The following is a 7,441-nucleotide window of genomic DNA, read 5'->3' as shown; positions in this document are numbered from 1 at the left end:
GTTTAATTAGATATCTAGTTCTGGAACTTGACTGCCTGGGTTTGAATCAGAACAATATCTTTTGTATAATTTACTCTACCCTGTTAGTATACTTGTCTGTAAAATGCAGAGAAAGATAGTACTAATCATAAGATTGGTGTGAATTTTAAAGGAGCTGATGTGTGTAGAGATCTTGGAATATTGTCTGTCGCATAGAGCTTCCGTAGTGGCTTAGACGGTAGGGAATCCGCCTGCAGTATGGGAGACGCAGGTTCGATCCCTGGGCTGTGAATGTTCCCTGGAGAAGGAAATGGCTACCCACTCTAGTATTCTTGCTTAGAGAATTCCGTGGACAGAGAGCCTTGTGGGCTACAGTCCATGGGGTTGCAGAGTCGGACATGACTGAGCGATCAACACGAATATAGTAAATGCTCAATAAAGTTCTCTTATTAGATAATGTTTTTTACTCAAGAGAAGGACATGTAACATCAGATATGCTATAAGTTTTGCCATAGTTTGAATAGAGAAAAATGGTAAAATAAATGACTTATTTTATATATATATTCAGTCAATAGAATATTATATGGTAGTTAAAATGGATAAAGTGAAGTAGCACAGAGTAATATCATATGGATGGATATTACAATCTAGTAATAAAGGAAAAAAGTCTTCAAATATCAAAAATATCATATTTCTACTTCTACGAAGTTATAAACTATAAAATTAAAATAGGTATGTTCTAGAAACTTTTTAAAAGCATACATAAAACTGTGTATTGAACTAAAATTATATTTTAAAAAGCAAAAAGGATGAGAAGTGTAGCATTTAGTATGGTTGCCATGGGTAGGAGGAGCCTAGTGAATAGAATGAGAGGACTGTATTGTTAGAGAAAACTATTGTCAAGATCTTAAGTTTTATTTTGAGTTGTGCATTTACCGTCTCTTATAACACGTAAGGCTTCCCTGGTGGCTCAGTCAGTAAAGAATCTGCCTGCAATGTGGGAGGCTTGGGTTAGATCTCTGGGTTGGGAAGATTCCCTGGAGGCAGGCATGGCAACCCACTCCAGTATTCTTGCCTGGAGAATTCCATGGACAGAGGAGCCTGGTGGGCTGCTGAGAGACTAAGCAAACATATAAAACTGTACAAATTAACTAGATAATGAAATGAAAGGGGAACATGAAGAGATCAATGATGAGAATGTGTCCTGAACTAAAGATAATAATTCATCTAATTTTGTGTATCTGAGTTCCAGTGAAAGAGAGAGAGAAATGTATTACACATGGCAAATGGTAATACATACACGCTGAAGAACTGTGCTACCAGAACAATATTGTATTCTTGTTAGATGTGGTGATTTTGTTTCAGCAAGAATCATCTGTCACATTAAGTTAATATTAAGAATTTGATGAGAATTTCTTGGCAGTCCAGTGGTTAGGACTCTGACCTTCCACCTCAGGGGACACGAGTTTGATCTTGGGTTAGGGAATCCCACAAGTCATATGACTTGCATCCCTACCCTCCAAAAAAATCGAGATTTTTTTTGTTTATATTTACTTATACCTTTCCATTTTAATATGATTGTTGTCCAAGTGATTATGCAATGGGATTTCCACCTAGTTTTTAGTTTATATTATGATGGAGATAATTTAAGGAATCATTGGATAGTCCTTGGAATTATTTTTGATTCAAGAGGATTCTATTCTCTGTTCACCTTTAGCAGACACAGCACTATACTCTCAGAGGTTCCATTCTCAAGTTCCTTATTCCAGGGTTTCTCAAAATGAGATCCAGGGTCGCCTGAGGGATGCCACGCAAAGTATAAGACTCCACAGTTGTGAGGTTAAGCTACAACAAGACAGTTATTTGATTAAGAGAAGTCAGAACTTTCATTTAATTCCGGCCATTCTATCAGACATGAAAGAGATTTGCCAAAATGTAAATAATGACCTTTTCCTCACTGCATTTCTTTCACTGTGGAAATACAGGGCATATTTTCATAAATACATTATTAGTGTTACCCTGTAATGGGTTTACTATGATTATTTTTGAGATGAATAAATAAATAATTTTTTTTTTAATGTCTGCTTTACTTTCTAATACAATATAGATGGAAACAAAAACTCCTTGGGGTCCTCAATGGCTTTTAAGAGACCAAAACTTTTGAGAATTGCTGCTTTGACCTATCTCCTCTTATTTTTATACTCTAACTAGGAACACATGAAATGCATAAAACACGACACCCGGTCCTGTCTCATAGTGTGTTGAGCAGCTGGGAATTTATCCATCCCTGAGAAGGACAGAAGGTTGTCAAGGTGACAGGCTCCTGAGGATGCGTGGAGGCAGACTCTTGGTTAATAGAAAGGAGGTGGGCAGGTGTGCACTATTGGATAGCTAGACGGCTAAAGCCGTGGGATTTCTGGGAGAATACTCACGGGAACGGCATTAAAGAACCCCAAAGGCAGCAGGGGAGAGGGAAACAGAGGATGTGGTCCTGGATATCTGCTCTTTATCTGGCAACTCACTGCGTTTTTCACAGCCTGACATGGTTTGCTAAGTAAAGTGTCCGTCAGTTTGCCTGGAGGCCAGAACATTGAGAGCAGGCCAGCTATGTTATTTTAAACTATGTATAAGTGTGTACACACACGACACACACACACACTGAAAAATGCTCAGATCTCTGTCAAATATATACAAATCACTTTCCATAAGCTCCTGGAAAAAAGCTGCATTTACTGGATAATCTTTATTTCTATTTGATGGAAAATGCGATGTCTGGTTTTTGTTTTGTTTTTTTGTTTTGACGTTCATGTCACTGGAGGGAGATGAACCATATTTTAGGCATTAATACAGGTTTCTCAGTTTTTGCCTAAATCACATAGGGATATAAATCTGAATAAAAGAAACTCAACAAGAAACAGATTTTTAAACAAAAGTGTGCCATTTTTGGAGGGTTTAATAATAACATCTGTGGAAATGTGTATGCTTTAAAATCTAATATTAGCTTAAAAACTTCCATTTCCTGAAACTAATTAGCAATGTTATTTCATTCCCAGGTTTTCAGTCCCTCAGCTTGTTGTTTCCTCAGAAAAAAAAAAACAGGCATTTTTCATTTTATTAAGATTCAGAATATTTTTAGACCCAAGCACCATTCTTCATATAATAGACAAATTACTTCTCAGACATTAAAAAAAAAAAAAAAAGACTTCTGCTCCGTAAGTACTTCACCAATAAACTCTGATCACGTTTATCGTGTTTTACATAATTGGCTCACACAAGCATATCGATACCACCCACATAACTAAATTTGTGAGAGGACATCTGAGGCCATGCCATGTACAAAGCGTGCCACTTTCTCTGCCCTTAACTCGGGCTGTCATTCTGTACGGTTTGATGTCTTAGGAAGAAATATGCCAATGTCTCTGTTTTTTTCTATTGTTCTTCTGAGGTTTAAAAACACAGGAAATTATGGTATTTCAACAGAAGATCCTGCTGGCAACAAGAAAGCAGGGAGAATCTGCAAAGATCTCTTTGGAGGATGGAAATTGTCCCATCAGTTCCTGCAGGCTTACGAATCCTTCCTATTTCCTCTGCAGGCCCTCACCTTTGTCTTTCATCTGCCCCACCCCACCCTGCCTCCTGATAGCTCATCCTGAATTTCACTAATTTCACTGCTTCCAGTAGAAGGAGAACCTGCTGAGATCCAAACTCTACCCATCAGGGCACGGTTCTCCTAAACAGATGTGCTGAGCCACTGATACTAAAGAGAGAAACATTGATTTTAAAAAGTCAATAAGATGCACATTTTGTGAATTTAAGAACATGTTTAGGATTTCTATAGGATTTCTGTATTCCTATTTTGGTTTTGGTATCTGCACCGGTAAGACACTGCAGAAAAAGTGGAGGAGATGTTGGAATGAGTTAGAGGAGGGTGAAATACTTATCTCATTTATCTAGCATAAACAACTGGAGAACAATTTCTTTTTTTTTAATGTATAGCAGTTAAGGTAGTTTCCACCATTCTAGTTTTGCTTTAAAGTGCACTCAAAGGAAAACAGGAGCAATTATATGCAAATTAATTTGAAAAGTGAGATATTTATTTAAAAATATTTGATACAGGACTTCCCTGGTGGCTCAGTGGTAAAACATCCCCCTGCCAGTGCAGGGGCCATGGGTTCGATCCTTGGTCTGGGGAGAAGCCACCTGTTGTGGGGCAGCTAAGCCCGTGTACCACATCTGCTGAAGCTTGCATGCCCTGGAGCCTGTGCTCCACAGAAGAGAAGCCACCACGGGGAACTGATGCTTCTGAACTATGGTGTTGGAGAAGACTCTTGAGAGTCCCTTGGACTGCATGGGGATCCAACCAGTCCATCCTAAAGGAGATCAGTCCTGGGTGTTCATTGGAAGGACTGATGCTGAAGCTGCAACTCCAATACTCTGGCCACCTCATGTGAAGAGCTGGTTCATTGGAAAAGACCCTGATGCTGGGAAAGATTGAAGGCGGGAGGAGAAGGGGACAACAAGGGATGAGATGTTTGGATGGCATCACCAACTCAATGGACTTGAGTTTGAGTAAACGCCGGGAGTTGGTGATGGACAGGGAGGCCTGGCATGCTGCAGTCCATGGGGCTGCAAAGAGTCAGACACGACTGAGTGACTGAACTGAACGGAATTACACTACTGTTTACTGATAAGGTTAAATAAAATGATAACTTGGTAATGTACTCTGCTCAGTTAGAGACTTGTTAACATAATTTAGCTGTGCATGAATGTGTCTGTATGTCTTATGAAAATATGTCCTCTATTTTTATTTATTATTTTCATAAAAATTTTAAGCTCCACGCCAATAACCCTTGTGTTGATATCCTAAATGAACGAAAAAGATGCTTTTTCCTGTAGACTGTTTTGGTTGAAGTCCTGGATTTGCAGTGGGTTTTTTGATATCTTTTGTTTTTAAAGTCCGGTCTTCCCTTTTTTTTTATAATACAGTTGAGAGATAAAGCTTGTTTTCAGTGGAAGGGCTAATTCACTTCTAACGTTGATCAGTGTTATGGAGTGCTGGTAAATGAAAGAGGTTACCATGGGAGCCAAGGACACTGGAATTTGATGCTTACGCATAAATCCTTGCCTCTATCCTTGTCTGCGCTTGCATGCATGCTCAGTCCCGTCCAGCTCTTTGCGACCCCATGGATTGTAGCCCACCAGGTTCCACCGTCCATGGGATTTCCCTGGCAAGAATGCTGGAGTGGGTTACGATTTCCTTCTCCAGGGGATCTTCCGAGCTAAGGGATTGAACCTGCATCTTCTGTGTTTGCTGCATCAGCATGCAGATTCTCTACCGTTGTGCCACCTGGGAAGCCCAAGAAATAGGAAAAAGATTCCACTGAGATTTGAACTCCAGTCGCTGGATTCCGCGTCCAGTGCTAACCATTATTCCATGGAACCTCCCTTGTTGCCTCTGTCCTTACAGTCTGTATTCGGACAAGTTGCTAAACCTCTCTGTTTCCCTATTTTCTCATTCGCTCTTTCTTAATGGTTTCTGGCACAGCAGGAACTTTTTTCTTCTCTTCTGCACCTTCCAAGGTTGCAGCTGGGAAAGAGGTAAGTGAATTTTTAAAATAGGATAATCTAAAATAAACTGGCAAAATCCATTGAACAAACAATTAAGTTACTTAATGGTCTGTGCCTTTGTTTAATTGGCTAATTTCTGAAAATACTGTAGGTTATAGGCAGTTTTAAGAGGATAATAGATAATATGAAACGAGCAGCAGGAATGTGAAAAAATTTAAATACAATTAACCAGTTAACATATAAGCCTATAATTAAAATCAGTCCTTGAATTTAAAGGTGGGATAAAGGTTTTGTACATTATTGTTCCTATGAATTGTGTTTTGCTTTTCCTAAACTTTCAGATGCAGTGCTGTGGAATGTGGACATAGTAGGAATGAGAGGACAAGGAAATGACCAGGAAACAATCGCCTACTTCACAGTTTCTACATGATATCACTTATTAACCAGATACCAGGAACTACTGACCTTGTACATCCTTCAGTTCTAACCTCATGACCTGATTTTGGAAACAAGCCTGGTTTCTTGTTTCAGAAATTCAGAGAACCCGTGTGACAACATATCATAGGACCTGGAACTCATTCATGTCGGTACTGAAAGCACCAAAAATTTTAAGAGAAGCCTGTTAGAAGAAAACCATCTTGCTAAACAGCAACCTGGATGTGAGGAATAGCCACATGCTCATTTCCCAGCTGTGACACAGAGCAAATCCTTTTGTAGCGAGAGAACAAGAGGGAAGTCAAGAGAGTGGGTACTGGTAGGGACACGGAAGAGAATTAAAGGCATATTTCTACGTCACATTTTCCTCTAGGACTAGGAAACACTAAGGCTTTTTCTAATTCTTTTGCTAACATAAGAAGGCAAGCAAGCATATCCCTCTGTCCATATTGTCATGTTTTCCATGTGATTTCTTTTACTATCCTAAAAGTTCTTCCTTATTTAAAAAAAGAAAAACTATTTTTAACAAAAAACCTCACAGTTTTTCACCTTAGTTTTCTAATTTGTATATTAAAGACTCCATAAATGAAAATGAGCACTAATACAAAAGTTGCAATTTAACCCAAGTGCATTGGTACTAGCCATGTAGAAACTTATTTTGGAGTCACTTGGCTGAAGCTTTTTTTTTTTTTTTTTTTTAACAGAATGACATTAGCTCTATTTCAGGGTTGTTCATATGCATCATTTCCCCCTTCCAATAAAATTTTAGAAACATTAAGAGAAAAGATGTACAATAAGCAACCATATATCTACTTTCCAGATTCTACACTTAGCATGTTGCTTTTTTGCTTTATTACATATTTACTCATCTAGTCATCCTTCTATTCATTCATTGTTTCATCTTTTTTTGAGCTCTGCCTCTTTCTATAAAATAGGGATAAGATTACTAATATGTGCATGTATTTGAGACTAATCAGAAGGACTGCAAACATATTTTGTATTTTTCAGAAGATAGTTCTTGTGGAGGATTGCATCAATTTCCTGCTGTTGCTATAAAAAATTATACAAACACAAGGTTAGAGGCTTAAAAACAGCACAAATTTATTTCTCTTACAGTTCTGGAGGTCAGAGATCTGAAATGAGTCTAACAGGATATAATCAAAGTGTCAGTAGAGCTATATTCCTTCTGAGTACTTGAGAGGAAAATCTGTTCTCTTGTTCTTTCCAACCTCTAAAGGATTGCTTCATTCTTTGGCTTATGGGCCCTTCATCCAGTTTCAAGGTACATTCCTTTAACCTTTTCTTTTTAAATTTTTTTTTAATTAGAAGATAATTACTTTACAATATTGAGCTGGCTTCCCCTCTAACCTTTTCTTCCATGCTTCAAGTGTGTGTCTCTACTAATGATTAATCCTCCAGCCTCCCTTTTATAAAGACTCTTAAGATTACACTGGACCCA

This window comes from Cervus elaphus, chromosome 9, assembly GCF_910594005.1.
Source record: "Cervus elaphus chromosome 9, mCerEla1.1, whole genome shotgun sequence".
Taxonomy (NCBI): Eukaryota; Metazoa; Chordata; class Mammalia; order Artiodactyla; family Cervidae; genus Cervus; species Cervus elaphus.
This window is presented reverse-complemented; position numbering follows the sequence as displayed.